This window comes from Chelonia mydas, chromosome 10 (genome assembly GCF_015237465.2).
Source record: "Chelonia mydas isolate rCheMyd1 chromosome 10, rCheMyd1.pri.v2, whole genome shotgun sequence".
Classification (NCBI taxonomy): domain Eukaryota; kingdom Metazoa; phylum Chordata; order Testudines; family Cheloniidae; genus Chelonia; species Chelonia mydas.
In genome coordinates, this window is record NC_051250.2 from 68,683,769 (window position 1) to 68,704,044 (window position 20,276).

Consider the following 20,276-nt stretch of genomic DNA (forward strand, 5'->3'; position numbering starts at 1 on the left):
CTAACACTTCTGCCTAGTGTGCCCCCCCACTCTCATGTGACTAATTCTCTTTCCGTGGCTAGGGTGAGGGGTGTGCTACAGGGCTTCTCGGTGCAGGCTCCCCACACTACATGCTTGTCCCACATCCTCACGGACAGTCTGGCTGCTAGGTTTGCCTTCTCTCTTAGATGGCTGCATTTACAACAGCTTCTGTTGGCTGCTCCCTCTTCCGTCCCATCCACTGGGGTAGTGGTCATCTCTCTAAAAGTGTCCGATCTTCTACATGCTCTGCCTGGCACCTCTGAAGGTCAGCACTGTGCTTAGTGTGGCGCTTGACCCATCATCAGCACTGGGTATCTTTCTTTAGGTGGTATCCGATCCTGGACTAGTTCTCTGTTCCAGGGTTCCCCTCCACATTGCAGGTCTTGTCTCTCTAGCATGTGGCTCCTTAGAAACTGGAGAGAACAGAGCTGAAAGGGAAGAAGAGAGAATGGATAAGAGTCACTGTAATGTCTCCTGTAACTTGCCTCAGATAGTCCACGTCGGATGCCGATGCCACCAGTACGTGCTTCCCTTTGGGGATCTCAGCATACACACCCACCACCAACAGAAAGGCAAACAGTGAATAACCTGGTGCACAATCCATACCACCACTGAAGTTCAACATTCTGGCCCAGCCCTTGGTGTGAATCCCAAAACCAGCACAGATGGAGAGCTGCTGGTTCTAAAGTCTGATTCCTTGCCTTGACTCTGGGCCCTAAAAAGCCATTGCCTTTGGCCCCGTCTCCATTAGTTCGACTCTATCATCCTGCAAGGGGCAGAGTGCCTCCTTCTCCCACTGGAGTGGGATGATCACCGAGGTCCAATCCTGGGTACCTAGGCCCTGCAGCCAGGATCATTCTGATGTGCCGCACTCAAGCATTTCTAAGAATGAATTCTAAGCGCCTGAATCCCTACCGGACTGAGCCAGGGAGCCCTTCTCTGCTGGCTCCCTCTCTATGATAGAAGCCCCATTTTCTATTGCCTCTAGAAGATCATCGCATGGAGGGCTTGTGGTCTGTTAGAGCTGAGCTGCAGCAACATGAAAGGAAGGCTCTGGCATGCCTGTTTCTGAGAAGCATGCCACACCCTGTTCATTTTGTGGGGGGGTTGTTGTGTTGTTTATTTATCCGTTGCATTAAGGAGAGATTCTGAAAAGGGATACAGCAAGCTCTGCGTATTGCACCACAAGCCTGATCATCAGGCACATTAAAATTCCAAGACAGCTCCTGACAAAGTCTCTCTGTGCTGTGAAAGGTGGCTTGGAAATGCTGGGGAGCTGTGACAGGCAGGCGCACAGGCAGACAAAGAACTCACTGTGTCAGTCTCTGTCTGCTCCAGGAGGAGAAAAAACACATGCTCCCCCACACCGATGCACATCCCACTAACCGTCACGCACACACACACAGGCCTTCGCACGCGCACACCCGCACAACATCATGAGAAGAGTTTGCTAACACAGCCTGGAAATGTAAGGCCCCAGGAGAAACGGAGAACAGGCACACACAGCAGTAAACATTGTCATGCAAGTGTGCATGCGTGCACACACACGTGCACACACAACTTGGAGCCCAGCCGGCTTTCTTTTCATGGGAAGGAGCACAGCCAATGACCACTGAAAAAGCAAATTCCTCTCCAACCATGTGTAGGAGAGCAGTGTGTATGTTCTAAGAAGGATTCTCTGTCTGGCTTTACCACTAGGAATGAATCAAAGCCCGCTGCACGCCTGCGGGGTAGGTAGTCTAATCACCATTTTACCAACGGGGAGGCTGAGGCCTTAGGGCCCCATCGAAGGTCACCTGGTGAGTCAAGTGCAGAATCAGGAACGGAACCCCAGCGTCTCATTCTAACCAATGGATGGACTTCCTCTCGAGCGACTGTCTGACTCAAAGTTAGGGGTGTGGGTGTGTGCGGAAGGGTGGGATCTATGGGAATATGCCATCAGGCTAATGCAAAGCCAAATGCTGATATTCCCTTCCATTCCTACAGGGCCCTTCATCCCGGACGCCTGCGTCAGCAGGTGAATTACAGAGCTCTCTTGCCCTACTGCTCTGCGGGGGCGGGGAAGCAGCTATCCTGCACCAATGAGCCACACAGGAGCAGGGTTTTTTTAGAAGGGCAGGGGAAGTCTCCAGTTCAGACTCTGGGGGATTTTGTGGTAGGAAAAGAGAGCTCAGTAGAACAGGAACGTGATCATTTCTCCATAGTTGTGCGGAGCTGGTGGATCCACATTTGCCCGTATAATGGGGCTACATACTGTGTGTGGCCCTATAATGGGGCCACATGCTGCCCCCTCTCAGGGTTATACAGTCCTCAGAGGCCTCCTTTTTTCCCTTCTAAAACCTAAAGAAGCTGCAGTTATGGTGTTTCACCACTAGGTGCCGCTGTGGCAAAGCTGTAAAAAGCAGGTCAGGCCTGTTCTGACCTGTTTGGCTGCTGCTAACATTGCAGGTGTCTCCTCGTACGTTTTATTTATTTCTATTTTTCTTATTTTGTCTGAAATCCTCCCAAACTGAAAAAGCTGGTCTGAATATTAAACCGTGCTCCGAGACTAGACTGTGCATGCGGTGGGGTGGGCACGTCACACGAGATCAAGTGGGGGCTTGAGCCTGGGCAGACAAGGGCATGGCTGGGCGGGTTGGGGGAGGGAATCACACATGCTTCCCCGACACACGTCCCTTCCAGCACAGGGCTCAGAGAATCCAACCTGGCTTCTTATTCTTCTCCCCTATCCCCAAAGGAAATGGATTAGAGTTCTCTAGACTGGGGTCTGTGTGCCCCTGTAATTGAAAGGCAGGTAGATGCCCTTCAGCAAATGTGTCCCCTGCCAGAGATCCCAGCCACCCAGTCACTGGCTGCAGGAAGGGGCAAGGATGAGAGGCTAACATGCTGATGATGCTTAGCTCTGGGTCTCCTTTCCTTTGGGGCTGGTGCTGTTTCCTTGCTCCCCTAATGTCTGGCACAGGGTGGGTGGGTCCTGGTGAAGGCCAGCAGGTTTAGATGCCATCAAGAGAAGGCGGAGGAGTTGCTGATTGCCATGGGGAGGCATTCGGAGGGCCTGGCAAAGTCTGTATCTGCTCTCTTGGTCGAGGGAGGCTGTGGTTCAGGATCTTGCCCACAGCTGTGATGGCTAGAAATTCCCCCATCAACGGATGACTGGCAAAGAGAGCCTCCCTTCCTCTCGAAAGCAGGCCTTAGCCCTGTCACTCATCTCTTGTGCTGCAGCGTACTCCATCCGTCCTCAAAGGTCACTCGGAAGCCTTCGAGCAGGGAAGACTGGTGTGAGCAAAGGTTCAGGCAGACACTACCGTGCATGGGTCTTTTGTAAATACCTACATAGACATGAGCTGGTCTCCATTCTCTGCACCATCTGCCTGTTCAGTGGTCAGTTGAATTCCGTGGTGAGTAGCTCTGGTTGACAATGCCCTTAAGTGGACTTGTCCTCTCTGCCCTGCCTGCTGCGTTTCCCTTTGTGTCGCCTTAAGGATGCTGTTCATGGAAGACAAGGCTGGAACCAACAGGCCCCAAGTACAGCCATCAGTGCCTGTGGACAGGAATGGATTTAGGGACAAGTGACCGCCAGGGGTGCTGGGGGGTGTGTGGGAGGATGCCGGGCTTAGGTTGCTGTTTTTGTTGTTAGCGACAAAAGAGAAAATAGAATGTTTGAAGTAAAATGTTTCAGGTATTCTGTATTGTGGATTCATTTCTCACTAAGAGAATTTAAAAGTTTCTGTAAGCATAGAGGAAGCTAATTTTTTGTATTTGCTTATATACGGCATGAATAAATACAGATTTACAGATCCTAGCGTGTAAATTTATCATCTTATAGGACAGGGATAAATCATGCATGCAAATCGTGCGTCCAAGTCGTGAAGTGAGCTACAAATGCAATAAAAAATAAGATATTCTAAAGTTCAGTACCTGTGGCACCATTTGGTCTAGGGCCAGCCCAGCCTCTGTATCCCTGAGAGATGGGACTCTAGGGGATTTACTAGGGTGCCAGGGCCATCCACAGAGAAGCTAATGGTGCTGCATAGTGCACCTGTCTGATGGGGCTTTGGTGGGTCCAGGGTAGGGTGGGATTCTGCTGTGGAGGTGAGCAATTCCCCTATACACTAGGTAGCATGCCGGGGAATAAACCCTTCCTTCCTACCCTCCCCCAAGTAGTGACTTCAGGATTTGGCCCAGATGGCATTTTGCTTTTTCATTGTGTAAATTGGATGTTGCTCTGATTGTTAGTTTGGAAAAATTGGCGATTTCCTGGTATTTGCAGGGTAAAATTGACCCCTTCTGGGTCTGCCTGAGTCCTCATAGAGGACAGGCTGTGGTCTGGAGATTAACGCTGTTGCCGGCCCAGGTTCCATGACCCAGTCTAATCCTAAAGCAGTCTGACCCCTCTCCAGCACTCCCTGCTGCCTTCATGGCTCAGCTCCATCCCCAGCAAACGGCTCGTTCTCTCTCTAGGCTAGATCCTGCTCATTATACTGTGTGTGCAGCAGGGGTGGCAGGCGTGTCGCTGGGAGCAGAATCGTCTCCCCGCTCTCGGTGTCACTTTGTCTCTACACACTGGTGAGGGGAGGACACCAACTCGGCCCACTCTTGCATCCCTGAGGCCTTTTTCCCCCCCTCCCATATTGTATGCCTCTTCCAGTCCCCTCAGCCTCCTATTTACCTGCCAAGCCCTCAGCACAGATCCTCAGCACAAATGCCAAAGGAGGCCCTCAGCTCCTAAAAGAGTCACATAGCCGAGCCCTGTGGAGACTGTGCTCTCCAGCTCAGGAGGGCTTCACTTCTGCCCTTTCCTCAGTGCCACACCAAGCAACAGCAACGCTGCCTCGCCTGCATGGCTGAAGGGAAACCACCACATCTCCTTCCGTATGCACGTCCCTCTGGCTCTTGCCCCCTACGTCAAACTGACAGCAGTCACAACGCACCCAAATCATCCCCCCACTTCACCTCTTCTGCAGAACTGAGCCCACTAAAAGCCCCATTCCAGATTGATGCTCGCTACGTCCAGTCCCTGATTCTGCGCACACCCGTGTGGCATTACTCACGTGCGTAGCTCTATTAAACTCAGAAGAGGAAAGTTGCACCCATGTTGGAAGGATCAGGCCCTAAATCTGGGATCCTTTGGGATGACAAGCATTCTAAAACTGTAGGGCAACAGGATTCTTTTGAAACCCCTCAGTACTAAGTTATTGGCGGGCTGAGATAAAAGAGGAAGATTCTCGTCTTTCCTTGCTAATAAAGTCTGGCTGGAATGACACAGTATAATCAGTGTTTACCTGGGAGTTTACATACAGTTTATTGTAATTATAGTTTCAATTCCTGCTTTTGCTTTTTTTTAAAACCTCTATTTTTCAATCAGTAAAAGTAAATACTATTTTCAGCCCAATGCAATTCTTCCACTCCCGTGGCCACACACAGCAAGGAGAGAGATTCCATTTGTGAGCTGTGCAATTGAGCATAGACAGAGCCTGATGACTGCAGGGTGTTAGTAAAGTGAGAGCAGCCTCAGAAAGCTGAGGGCCTGATTCTCCCCGGCATGTCTCAATGTAAATCGTGAGGGACTGCACTGGAAGCAGCGAGGCTACCGGTGTAAGTGAAATGAGCATCAGGCTCAGAAACTGCTTTCTCATCATGCCTGCTTCTTTTAAAAAAACATTGGGCTTTTTCATCGGAGACATTAGGGAACAGAGAAAAGCCTTTGAGGTCTCACATAGACTCTTTCCTGGATGGTAAAGGATTGTTCCTTACTGTATGTTAACTTGGGACCAAAAAACAGGTTTGTGGTTCAAAAGACTGAATTTTTTCCTTTTCCTAAAGGTGTATTTTATTTGGAATAAAAGGTCTTCGGCATGTCATCCCTTCTCCCCACTGGAGCTCTGTGTCACATACATCCTGATTAAACCGTTACATACTCCGTCAGTCATTTTTATAGGACAAACTATGCCCGTTAATTCACACTGACCCAGATGCATATCCAAAATGTTGGGGTCACTTTTAAGCCAAACTTGGCTACTAAACTGACATGCTGAATTTCCTGTTTTATGTCTTATTATTAGTGCACAGATCCTTCCAAGGGGGATGGGAACTCTGACCTGAGAATGAAACTGATCAGCATGCCACAGGGAGGTACAAAACACCTTCATGCCTGAAACACAAAGAATAACATTTGGACATTTTGTGTGTAGCCCAGGGCAAGGGAAGGAGGTACAAAAAGCAAACTCTTCTTCCTTATAGGCCTTAAAAGCCTTCCTCCACTCCACAGAAATATTATCTAGCTGAGGGTTTTCTATACTGCTGATCACCATCGTATCTAAGCACTAAGCATTTAACTACTCAGGCAAAGATTCAAGAAAACCAAAACCATTACAAAAAACAACCCTGTACAGCAATGCTTTACTCAGCTCAGTGCTGCTTACCTTCCCCAGCCTTTGCTATATATTACCTGTTTAGGATCTCAATCCCCAACACATTACTTCTGTGAGTACACCCTGTGTGCGAGTAGTCTCATGGACTTCAACAAGGCAACTCGTCCAAAACAGGGCTTGTGGAATACGTCCGTAGGAAGTAAGTTGTTGTCCTCTTTGGTTGCAACCTTTGATTGCTCACTGTCAGTGCTATAGAAATCATAAATCTATAGTTTTACTTCTACATGTTTGGCTGTTTTTCACTATACCAGAAAAAAGGCAACTTTCCTAGCAGGTGAAAATAGGCAAAATTTTGCCAGGGCAGAAATGTCTGAAAAAAATAGATGATTTATTCAGAGTTTAAAAACAAAACCAAAAACCAAAACAAAAAACCCTGCCACTAAAAATGATGTGTGTCAGGGAGGAAAATATATATATACCCATTGCCCAAACTTGCAAATTCTTGTGACAAATCTTAGAGCAAAACCAGATCAGGCTGTTCTCAGTTTTAGCAGGTAATATCGCACCTTTCCGGTGTCCCTCATTTCAAAAGACAGCAGTTGTTTTAATCCCAGAATTTCCTGCGTTCCACACAGATTTGATGCCCCGATTCTTATTGTTGAAAATGTATTGACCTCAGAAATAAAGAATCATGACGTGGAGTTCAGAAAGGAGAGTAACTTAAACTAAAGGCTCTCTGAGCTTTTTAAGTTTCCTGCATGAATAATGTTTTGTGTGTGTCCCCCTTATTTGGATCTTTTTCACTCATTGTGTTCCATATGCGGGCTCTTGCCAGGCTGAAAGGTATGGATGATATAGTCCTGTGATTTTCAGTACAGCAGGAAGAAGAGGATATCAATGATAGATGATCCTTTTCACAATGTCTTCTGATTCCATATAGATTTCTGACCATACCAAGGAGAAAGAAAATTGCAGCTCCTCTCTTTGAGCATTTTAAAAATATGCTATTTCCTTTTTTTCTTTTCTTGGACAACAAAGCTCTTCTTCTTGTCCTTGTGTGTCTTAACAGACCCTCTCAAAAGAGCCTATCCAACACAGCTTGTTTCCCCTGTTTTAAGAATTAGATGTTTAAACAAAATCACACAAAATATTTATCATTTGGAACAAAGACATTAATTTTTTTCTTCAGTTTGGTTTAAATTCTGTTTTCCAGGCTTTTATCTTTTCACTCCAAATTTCAGTGACAATAATCAGATTTTGATTGACATTAAAATTTATTGTCACACTGTAGCTGTTTAATAAATCATGTCTGCTTTTTAGTTGTATAAATGCTCCATCGTTAGCTACCCTGTTGCTTATTTCAAGGGAAAGAGTCCTTTGTGAAGGCCAACTTCAACATGCTTAGCATGAGACAGGACCGTCTTTTGTGCAGAGAGAGGGCTGAGAGCTAGTTGCATGTTTGTACCGATTGACACAAATTGACAAGATCTGATTTGTTTTAAAATTTACCCTATCTTATTTGATGGCATATAAAGTACTTGTGAGCGCCTACAAGAGAGAGAGGTTAGTCTCTGTTCAGCCATCAGAGAACCACTTGCTTGCCAGAATTACTATTTTATTTTTTTAAATCGGGAAAGCAGTTTGGGTGAACTTTGTTTCATCATTCAGGCCAAACCCACTCCTTGAATGGGGCAGAGTGGGGGAATGCCTCAAATGTGGATCACAAAGTCTGGAGAGGTTAATTTGAGGGGTTGTTTTTAATTTTGCTTGCATTAAATTTGAATTAATTTTGCTCCTTCTTTATCTCAGACTCCTGGAAAATGAAAGAAATATCAACTTATTTTACTGAGCTTTAAAAAACACCTCCCCCCTCAAAATAAATGTTAACAAACTGGCCAGAGCGGATTTCCGAATCTCTTACGGCAACGTGTGTGTGTGTGTTCTCGTCATTGTCTGATTGGAATGCGGTTTCATCGGCGTCCTTACTCCTTTGGAGCTGAGTTTGGAAGCAGTGCGTTATTTAGTGACATGGTGCTGTGGCCAAAATTCTGAAGAGCCCAGCATCCTCAACCAGGCCCCGATTTTCCAAAGAGCTCTGCCCATTCGGGTGCTTGGCCCGTTTGGGTGCTGAGCCCTTTTGAAAAATGTGTCTCAGTGAGAGCTGCTGAGTGCTGGGGCACGGTGTCTCATTATGGGCCTGATCCAAAGTCTTTTCAAGTCAATCGAAAGACTCCCATTGACCGCAATGGACCTTCCATCAGGCCCTGTGAGCACAAGTGGAGAGAATTTGAACCGACCAGAGAGATGAGGCTGCTGCAGGCACAGTACTGGGCCGTGCGTCGTTCACAGGAGGGCAGTACTGCTCATGCCAGTCAAAGAAGGGCTGATCTTGCTCCCGTTGAAGTCAGTGGTTTAAGTGAAGGTAGAATTTGGCCTGTGCTGCTCAAACCCAGGGAAGAGTGATTTCTTCTGGGGGATGTGAATTCTCCAGATAACGGTCCATTTCTCGGTACTGTTTTGCTTATTTTACAAATGCTAAAGCCATACGTGTAGCTCTGGCATGTTGAACCTGGAGAGTACAATGCTCCACAGCACGGCCCTGCTGTCCCATCACCTGGGCTGTGCTCAAGGGGATTGTACATTGGGGAGCAGGATCGGGCCCCTCAGCTCTGCCATTCTGCTCTCCCTATGTGCATGAAGTGTCTGGCGTGTACAACAAGAGTGGAATATTGGCGTGGATAATGGAGCTAGACGGCACAATGGGCCCTCTGTGCAGCCGGCCCCTCTCTTCCTTACAGCAGGAAGCCTGGAGGAAAGGACAAAGTAAAATAAAAACAATGTACTATACCTACTCCCTGCTCTCTGGGGCAGGAGGCATTTCAAGCTACTTCCCCTACTCTTGCACCAAAAGATCAGCCGTGATTTTGTCTGGGAGGGTGGAATTTCACTATATTGGAGGCAAAGAAAATGCACTCACCCGTTGGAGAAATAAATTTACAAACCTACTTCAGACTCGTGCCTATTTCATTGAGAGTTTGCTCTGCTCAAACTATGCCAGCATTAGAGACCCATGAGTTATCTGGGCCAACACACCACTCCCAGCCTGGCCCTAGGTAAGTAGGCATTTGGGCCATGGCAAGAAAGCATCTTTGCCCCTCCCATAAGATAGCTGTCTGATTCCCATGGTCTGGTTCTGATGCACAATCCAAAGAGACACCTGACTTAGAGTGGACAGTATCCACTGGAGCTTAGGACACTTTGCAGCAAATAATTTATCTGAATATAGTGCTTTATTTTTCTTATTTAAAAACCACCTGCAAACAGATGTATTTTGACTATCATTATATGTCCTTGTTCACACTTGTTTCAGCTACTAGCTTGGACCATCTGCAGCTATCTGATGTTATCAGGGGCATATGATCTTGTTTCAGCTCCGGAATTGGAGGTCTGGAACTTTATACATTGGGCAAGCATTTCCAGCATGCAGAGCAAATAGCCCATAGTGACGCCCAGTTCCCTTTGTTCGTGGTTAGAGGTGTTGCACAGACAGCAGCTGTTCCCCCAACATTTGTGTGAACAAAGATCCATTTGCACGGGTGTTCAGAGAAAAAAGTGAAAAATGCGTGTGAATGTGGACAAGATGGAAGAGCGATTGAGAGTTGATGCAATGCCTTTGAATAATTTCCCCTGCTATTCACCCATCACCTGAGGCCTCCTGGGCTAGAAAGAGCTACAATTCACTCCTTGGAAAATCCATCCCTCGCCATCCTAGATAAGATTATCTGCTGCTTCTCCGAGTGCCAGGCAGCAGCAAAGGCTATGGTGGCAGGATTTGTTTACAGGCAGCACTTGTATTAAAATGGTTCATTATTTTCCTGACTGGCAGGTTTCCAGAGTCCGTGCTGGTTAATAATTGCAGCCAATTAAATGTTCCCAAAATATGCATCAGGAGGGGGAAAAAGAATTTCTTACAAGGCATCACCAGGCTTGAGTCAGGTAGCTAATGACTCTGGGCCTGGCTTATGCTGGGTCAGGTAAGAAGGAGAAGACATGGAGGGAAGGGTTCTTCTCCCTGCTCCAAGCCCTATGTGCTGCTCCGGCAGGGTATAGGAGCTGTAAACAGTCAGCCAGGGGCTGGGGGAGAATGCCCCCGAAACAGGCCCTGTGTTGCCCCCCTCGCACATGCACCATTGCAAGCCCTGGTGTAGAGTGCGTGCCGGGGACGGGAGGGGGTGGTCCTGTGCATTCTGGCTTGTGTCTCAATCCATAGGCAGCACTAGGGAAACTGTTACAATCTCCCCGCACTGCCTAAATTACAGCAGGGCCATTTAAGCCCTTGCAGCAATCCGCAATCAGGAGGCTGCAAAGGTGGCTTAAAGCTACCTTAGCCCTGCATAGCACCGAATTTGATCCAGAGGCTTGGGGCTTGTCTTCATTGGTTTTGCCTGGTGTCGCTGCCCTAGCGTGAACCACTACTGATGTGCTGCACTGGTATAAAAAGAACAACTTACACTCGTGTGGTTTACCCCAACCTCAAGCCCCTGTGGGGGAAATCAGAGGCAGTATGCACCATGGTGAGCAGAGGGGCAGAAAGGCAGCTTTGCAGGGAGTCTGGGCTCAGGATTTACCCTTTGAAAATAAGGGCCTATTGTAGAAGTGGGTGGAGTCTTGTGGGAATCCAGATCTGCAAGACTGACCCATTTGAAAGCTGTGGATAAATATTGTGTGGGTGTTGGGGGGGGGGGGAAGGGGGGAGGTAACAGCACTATGTAATCTTGACTCTCTCTCTTTCTGCTCCACCGAAATCTCCTCAGAAAATAATGACGATTATGAATTATACTAGCAGTGATTTTTAAGAGTCAATTTTTGCTGACTAGGTTTTTTTTATTCACTGCAGTATGATGTCCCTCCAATACCCCAGTACTGGGCTTCCTACAGCACTCCAACCCCAACCAGCAGCTGCCCCTGCAATTCCAGTCCTGGGGCTAACCTGAGTAGAAAACACTTCATTGTGCCAAAATTAAATCGGACTCTGGGGTGGGTCAAAAAAAAAAGTTTTTTTCAGAAATATGGACAAACGTCCATTAGGCTGATATCCCCACCCCCAGCCCCACGCTCATTTCACATGTGGCCTCAGGTACTTTGTTAGGCCATACATACCATTTATTTACAATATCTTGAAAACCAGCCAAAGGGAATGAATAAAGATGCATTATTTAGTTAATGTTTGTACGGTTCTTTGAAGATGTAAAGCTCCATAGAAACAGTAAGTGTTAATGCTTAGTGTTGGGCTATTGGAGAGTTTTACAGATATATATAGAGAGAGATGATGAAATCCCTGTAAGAAGAGGGGGGTGGGAAGATGGGGGTATCTGCCTCTGCTAATGGGGAAATGCTGCCTTTTGGAAAGGCAAATAAGCGCAGTCTAGGTTAGGTCTTCTGTCGAGAGAATAATTGTGCTTCTAAAGGGCCTGATATGCAGAGCAGTGCTGCTTTGAAATAGAAATAAATACATAAATAAATCAGGGACCTTGCACTGATGAAGGCGAGTGCTTCCCTTGCTTTCTCATTCCCCGTTGGGGCCTGGTTCCCAGAGCCAATTACATATTTAAAAAGTTTCTCTCTGAAAAGGACTCCAACTCTCAAATAAAGTTTCTTTTGTGGTTGCCTAATGAACTGTGAGGGCTCGGGCAGTTTACAGCTTGCTGACTGGTTTTCAATTGCTCCGGCTCCTGCTTGTAACATCTTTATGGAGTGACCACAATGACAGTGACCTCGCAGCCGCTGGGCGCGGGGTCACCGTGTGACCGGGTGGCGACTGGTCAAGGGCTCATTGTGTGAGGGGTGAGCTGCCCAGCCCTCCTCCCTTGTCGTCTGCCCCTCCTAGTCCTGCCCGGCCGGTCAGCTCCTGAAAGGGACCCCTGTTGCTTTGTCATGCTGCGGCTAAGTGGACTCTCATTCAGGCTGAAGCAGAGCCGTAACCCTAGAGTGTCTCTCCATCAAGGGCCGAGAATCCTTCTGGGTAGGAAAGCACCCAGAAGAGTGAAGTGGCCTTTTCTGTCCCCCTGCCCTCTCCCCAAACCTGGGGAGAAGCTGAAGGAATCCAGTCCCCCACTGAGCTCTTGTGCTGCTGTGTGGTGAGGTTGTTCATTGAGTCTCAGGCTAACTGCTCCTTGGTGCTCCAGCTCCTTGTGAGTGAGAATCCCCCAGGCTGGAGGAGGTCTGGGTCTGGCTCGCCACCCGTGCGGCTCTCTTCCCATTGGGCTCATCGTGAAAAGCCACCCTGTGCACTACTCGTAACCCTGACCTGTTGCAGCTTCAGCACTGGGAAAACTGGGAACGACTACATGCAAGGCGCTGCCCCCACCACCGGCATCACCATGTGTGTGTAACCGGTCTGGGACACTATCACCTGACCCGGTTACACCACCCACAGCAGCTTCCCTCAGAACCCAGCTGGGTTTTGTGTGTCTCGGCCAAGGATTTCTGCCTGCCCATGCGTATCTGTGTTCTGGGGAAATCTAGGCAGCTCTCCTATATTTATAGACTGCCATAAATGTTGAGGACGCCCTATACACAAATAAAAGCAACCAGGCCCTGTCCCAAAGACCTTATAACCTAAGGGTCTGATTAGGCAAGCAATGCCATCAAAATCAATGGGTATCTCATGCGAAAGAAATATTTGTGTGAGTAAAGCATTGCAGGATCAGACCCAAAAGATAGGGCATGTCTGAATCGGTGACCGATAAACACAGGGCAGGGAGGGGATTTGGAGGACAAAGAGTAACAGTGGTTAGAAGCCATGCTAGCTTTAACTGATGGTGCCTGAATCAGAGACATGCAGAGTATTTTCCCCTTAAATAATCACAACATTTTACCACATTGATGTCTTACTGACAGATTTCCAAATGGAACTGACAACCAAGGAAAAAAGGGTTCAGATGTTAAGGGCCATATTTGTAACTTAATCGGTGGACAGATGCCTATGCATGCCTCATATCCTACATTTGTTTCAACGTCCCCTCTCTGTAAATTTGGATTATTAGCAATGGAAATTATTTTGATTGGGTTTTGGGTGCAGTGCGGTCAGAAATGGATGATTGTTGACAGTTATCAATTAAAATTGGATCCTTCCAAGCCCCAGACTCTTCTTAGGTTTAAAGAATGTGTAATTATATATATATATAGTGTGTGTGTGTGTGTGTGAACACACACACACACACGGTAATGAGAGGAAAACAAGCAAGTAACCCTACATCCCAGAGCTAAATCTAAATCTCATGGAAAGCTAGAAATGGATATCCAATCCACAAATGACACAAGCCGTTATCTGCACCAATAACATTTCACTCTCTCTGTCTATAACAAAGTGGAATGTTAAGAATTGTGCAGTCTGGATTAATGTTTACTGACTTCTCCTTGCCCATAGATAAAAATGTCCCGCTGGATGGGTGTATGTGTGTATTTAGATACCCATATAGATACACAGAGACCCAGTGTCAAACTTTATGTAGTATTTTAAACATCATATTAGTTTTACAGCTCACTAAATTATTCAACACAAGTAATTTATTTGATGCAGTTTTGCTATTTTTCATTTAATAAATTATTTGTGAATTTGTCACTGTTATCTGATCATCTCTACTAGTTTTATAGAGTACTAGGGAACAAACTTACCCTGGCAGGGAGATGACCTAATGGGATCTTTCTCCATCTGACTTCTATGATTCTATGAATATTTTAATAGATTTTAGATTTCAGCCCATGTGTCGTGAATGTCTGTACAACAGAAAAACAAAGTAAAGATCTATAGGAAATTGAGGTGATTTGTCAGAGCTGCGTGGGGATCGAGGACTGAAAAAGTAGGGAGGTTGTGGGTGAGGATCGAGGGCTATTGGCAGAGCTGTGTATGGCAAACCCAGTACTATAATAGCCGAGGATTCTGTGGTCCAGGACTGACGAGCATTGGCAGAGCTGTATGTAGGTGGATGGGGTGATGCAATTCAGCACTGAAATAACAGGGGGTGCTGCAGGCCCAGATTGGAGGGCATTGGCATTGCCATGGGAGAAGCTCGCACATTGCCTCTCAGCTCTAGCCAGTACTATCAGTCCATCACTTCCTTGAGCAAAAAACAGCAAGAGTCCGTGGACTGGCACTAAACTCAGCAACGAGAGCATTGACCCTCAGGGCTCTTCAGACCATGGCTTCATTCTCTCCACTGGAAACACAACTCAAGCATTGGATGGGGTTTAAGATAGAGTTTAAGAGATTGCAGTCCTGCTTTAGTTCCCATCGCCTGGGAATTTCCTGGCCTTTCTATTACCACAGGAGGCTGGGTGGGGGGATGGACGCATGTGGGACTTCTGTTGTCCTGTGTGCCTTAGTAACTCCTCTGTGTCTCTTGCCATAACTGCCTAGTTAAGTAAGCCAATATAACAGCTCTGGGACAGGTGTCCCTGGGAAATAAAACTTTCCTGGGGGAGCTGGAATCATTAACTCTAAGCCACCTGCAGGAACCTTCCTGATGTGGCTGGTAACTTCTGGGCAACCTCGCCTCCTCTTGTAATGTCCCCTCCTCTATTGGGGGCAGGGGCGGGGAACGACCCAATCACCAGAGTTCCACCTGAGCCAGTGAATGGCAGGAGGGAAAGCCCATGGTTCTCTGAGTGAGGGAGGAGAGACTGGGGACGGTGCCCACAGACCAGGGTTATAGACCACTGGACCTTTAGTCCTTCAGAACTTCAGTTCAGCTTGCTGTGGCCTACACAGGGCCTGGAATGTACAGTATGTGCTTTGGGGCAGGCACTACCTTTCTATGCTGTGCTTGTGCACCACCTATCACAATGGGGTCCTGCTTTGTCGTGGAGCTCCTGGGCAGTACCCCATACAAATAATACTATATAAAGCCAGAGTGATGGCGGAGGAGGAAACCCAGTCAATCCATTCAGCACCCAGAGGGTTGTTTATTTACTGGGCTTGCAAAATCCCCACTCCCCCATCCCCCTCTCTCCCACTTCCTTCCCTTTTCGCCATCACTTTCTTCTTCCCTCGCTCTGAACAGCCTAAACCAGAAGGGGCAGAGCCCTCACCGGTGGGTCAGATCTCACCCACTCAACATCCCGAGAGGCCCCACCTGATCACAGCTGCCAGGGTATCCGTTGGGGAAATCAAAATGACGATACTTCTCTGAGCACCTCCCCTGGAGCACAGGAAGGGAGAGAGCACATTGTGCCTCTTTATTACTTCTGAGTTCCTCGCACTAATGCCCGGTAAATGGCTGAATTTCCTCCGAGAAAGGGATATTCCATCTGTCAAGTTGTCCTTTGCTGTCAGGAGAAGAATTACAGCTGGAGCCGCTCTTGGGGTAGGGTGGGGGAGGGGCACAGAGTGGGGGGAGCCTGGAGCAGGTAGGAGTTGGAGGGAGACCGCATCCTACTCCAGCACAGGGTCAGGCAGACCAGCTTCCAGAGCATTACAATGATGGTTCCACCATTAATTGATCAGTCACTGGATGACAGTTAATTAAGTAGAAAATAAAGCTGCTCGGCCCAGCCTGGTGTTAGCAGGCAGCGATGTTAAAATTTCTGGATTAAAACAACAAAAAAAGCCACAACTGTTGGACTTAAATAGCGCCAGACATCTCCTAAGCCTCTGCCTCAGAGCCCAGGGAGAGAAATTCTGCATGCCATCAGATCACAAGCCCAGGGTCCCTTTAACCAAACTGAAGGTGGATTTTCTGGCTCTAAGGCCCGAGGTAAATTTTATTAAGATGATGTTGAAGTAAAAAGAAAATGGTACAGAGTTTAAGCATAGAAGTTTCTGGTTATCAGGGAATAAGGTACAGATTATCAAGGAGTGCGAAATTTGGTTTAGGAACGGGTGGCATAAGGAATACATAATCTGCAATCTTCCCGATTGGGGGGAAAAGTTTAGTGGGTTAAAGTACAGACATTGAGATATGGGGGTATGTTGTTCATGTAATGGCTATGTTCAGGTGTGGAGTATAGCCCCTTTCCCTGTAGGTTCCTTCCCCACTCTGAACTCTAGGGTACAGATGTGGGGACCTGCATGAAAACCTCCTAAGCTTACTTTTACCAGCCTAGGTTAAAACTTCCCCAAGGTACAAACTATTTTACCTTTTGCCCTTGTACTTTATCACTGCCACCACCAAACATTTAACAGGTATATAATGGGAAAAGAGCCTGTTTGGGAATGTCTTTCCCCCCAAAATCCTCCCAAACCTTACACCCCCTTTCCTGGGGAAGGTTTGATAAAAATCCTCACCAATTTGCATAGATGAACACAAACCCAAACCCTTGGATCTTAAGAACAACGAAAAAGCATTCAGATTCTTAAAAGAAGAATTTTAAAAGAAGAAAAAGTAAAAAGAATCATCTCTGTAAAATCAGGATGGTAAATACCTTACAGGGTAATCAGATTCAAAACATAGAGAATCCCTCTAGGCAAAACCTTAAGTTACAAAAAGACACAAAAACAGGAATCTACATTCCATTCAGCACAGCTTATTTTCTCAGCCATTTATAGAAATCATAATCTAACGCATATCTAGCTAGATTACTTACTAAGTTCTAAGACTCCATTCCTGTTCTGTCCCCGGCAAAAGCATCACACAGACAGAGAGAGCCTTTGTTTCTCCCGCCCTCCAGCTTTTGAAAGTATCTTGTCTCCTCATTGGTCATTTTGGTCAGGTGCCAGCGAGGTTATCCTAGCTTCTTAACCCTTTACAGGTGAAAGGGTTTTTCCTCTGGCCAGGAGGGATTTTAAAGGTGTTTACCCTTCCCTTTATATTTATGACACGTGTTTTGTCCTTTTGAAGGGGGGAAAAGTGAATCTCACTGTCTGCTTCGGCTCTTCATTTCCTCTCCTCTCCTATCTGCTCCATTTCTCACAGCTGGAAACCCATAGGGGGTGGTAAACCTTGTGGGGCCGGGACTGTCTTTGTTATAGGGAGGCACAATGCCAGCTGCAGTGGGGCCCTGGCCTTTAGGTGCTAGTACAATACAAAACTCATTAGTGATCAGCATCATGGGCCCAGCCAATTTTCCGTGGGCCACCAGAAAATGCTGCACAGCTCACCATGGCCCATGAATCCCAACTTGGTAGGGAGTTCCCTTACACACCTCTCCATGCACCCACAAACACACATGCTTGTTTGCTCCAGCTCGAACCTTTGGGCTGCCCTGGTTAGGCCTGCCCCTTGCTGCCTCTCCCACATTGGAGAATGTTGAGCTTGCATTGTCCCATCTTAGCAATGCTTCCCTGCCACGCCTCCCGTTCACAACAGACACTGTGCAGCAGCGTCAGTCATGACCGAGGTCCAGTCTGAAGGACCCAAAGCCAAACCTGGCCTGGACCTGAGGAGTGTTCTTTCCTTTTGTTTCCACTTTCCCTCTTTCTTTCAGCACCCCCACGAAATGCCGGGATTTCAGGTTGGTGTGTTTACCATGGGGTGGCAAACCAAGTGAGGGGGAGAAAGAGAGAATGTTTATAAAAATGTGCCAGGAATTGTCTTGATTTAAAAAAAATAATGTTTTTTTGTTAACACTATTCCTAATGAGGCGTCCTTCCGATCCTTAAGTGTTGCCAAGGCGATGACCCCAGCCAGCCATCTTTAATTAACTTAGAATAGATCTCTTGAAATGAGTTCCTCTGGTAAATTGTTCACCAAGCCTCTTGGGCACGAAGCAGTGTTTGCCAAGCCCACTCACTCCAGCATTCGCTGACTGTTATTGTAAAAGGTCTGGAGATGGCTGGCTACCTCCTGTCCATCTTCTCCATCCTCTGTGCTCTCACGGGTGCTACAGCGCCTGAAAAACAAGCCATTAGGCCTCTGGCATGGGAAGTTGGTGAGCTTTGTGCAGTGATCTCCCTGGTGCAGCAGTGCCTGAAAAATAAGCCTTTTTTTTCCCCCCTGGTTTTGTGCAGAGAGGATTGGGATAATTGAGGGAAAAATGGGTGAGACTCAGACATTCAAAGCCCTGGAGAATACTATGGGGATCAATCCGGGAATATGACTCAATGGGGCTTTCCCATGTCCAGCGTCCATGTTTCATTTGGAATATCTGTTTCTCCAGAATGAGGGAGGCTGGCTTTGCAGCAGCAAGGTCTATTCTGGATCCATTCTGCTCTGACGCTCGCACTGGGTAGCGTGCGGGTGACACCAGCCGATGTGGTACGAGGCGCTCCGCAGCTGGGCTATTCTCCAAATAAGCGGGGAGAAAATCACATTTCCTGTATGATAGATAATGGCGGTCAAGAGAATGCCAGGACAATTCTGGAAAATGCCATAATTGTCTTAATCTGATCGCGGATAAAAGATAATGATGCTAACAATATTTAAACGTAATTATAGTTTCCTGCTGCTATTGGTCTCTCTGAATGCTCTCCATTCAAAGGGCTTTGTTTATAAGAAGCCTCGATCTAATTCAGGATGCTCTATGACTGGTGCGTTTTGTATCTTTATTACAATTTCCACCCGCATCTTCATCAAATCAATAGGGATGGGAGCTCTGCAGTGAGGCCCTGTCCTCCCAGATTAGGGGATGCCAGTGCTAACATCACAGCAGGTAAACACTTTGGTGTCTGGGATGGTACCTTATGTGGTTGAATTTGTTTTGTTAAGATGAATGGCCATGTGGTGCTTTGCTACCCCTCCAGCTTTCCCACTTTTGGATAGCTTGTTTTTTGCATTCTTCCTCTTGCAATTTGATGCGTGTTTTGTGATACTTTCCAAGAATGCAAAAGGTGACTAGAGGAGAATAAAACTAACCATAATTCGTATTGCTTCAACACCTGTAAAGCAGGGCTTCATTTTCCAAGACACTGTACAAGCACATAGTCAGAGACAATCCCTGTCCAGAAGAGCTTACAGTCCAAGTAGACAAGACGAGGGATAAGGAAAAAAGAGGTGCAGAGAGATTAAGTGACTTGCCCAAGCTTGTATAGTTGGGCAGAGGCAGGAATAGACCTCACAGTCTCCTGAGTCCTAATCCAGTGCCCTAGACCATGCTGCTTTCTCGAATAGAAGAGAAATGACTGCTCAAGATGAGGGACAGCTGCATGTATCCATAAAGGAAGGAAGTAAATGACAAGAGCAAAGGGAGGAACTGGTCCACATGAGCAGGTTGTAAACATTGGGCTCTGTTTCCAGATATAAGGTCCTTACTAAGCTGTCTGAGTCCTTCGCTGGAGGCTCAGGTCGGCCCTTAGGAATATAGTGTGGCCATTTATGTGCTTAAAAGCTGATCTGCATTTCCCCATATGACATTCCCGACTCCTGTTAAGGTTCCCAGCCAAATTCTTCACTGACCAAAGTGGGTGAAACCCAATTAACTTCAGTGGCATTGCACCCATTTACACTACCCTCCCTGGAGGTTTGGAAATTGTGTTTCCTTTCTCTCCAGATGAGTTGGACCAAATTCTCTTGTTTAAACCACTGCAACAATATTAATGTCCGTGAAGTAGCCTGGGTGCAAGTGAGGGTAGGTTATGAGGGGGTAGGTCATGCTCTTGGTCCATGGACACTTAATAGATATCTTAAGGCTTATTGGCCTTGGCTCTCTTGCAAGGGGGTTATTTGCACATTGCTAAATGGCTCTCATATCATTTCTGCAATGACAGGCCCAAGCAAGATAGTTTTTGCGTCATCCCACAATCGGATCTTGTCTTTCCATCTTTCTTACCCTCACATATCCAGTTGCATATGACCTATGTGTGTACCTCAGCGTGATAATGTGGACAGAATATAATGCTACATTTCCACCCCTTTGGGGCTCCACAGCCAAAGAAGAACTAGTAGTGATTATTGATCGTCCCCACACCTAGACCCATGGAATTTGCCATACTCCCTGCCTTTGGCCTCT

General features: G+C 47.0%; 1 long non-coding RNA gene across 1 annotated transcript in view; it reads right to left on the reverse strand.

The window, feature by feature from the left end:
* Nucleotides 1-346: 346 nt before the first annotated feature.
* The window catches only part of LOC122462219, a 72,227-nt gene continuing 52,297 nt past the window's right edge, over nt 347-20,276 (reverse strand). The window contains exon 2 of the long non-coding RNA XR_006284636.1: nt 347-449. This is a non-coding gene — a long non-coding RNA (uncharacterized LOC122462219). The remainder of the gene's footprint in view (nt 450-20,276) is intronic.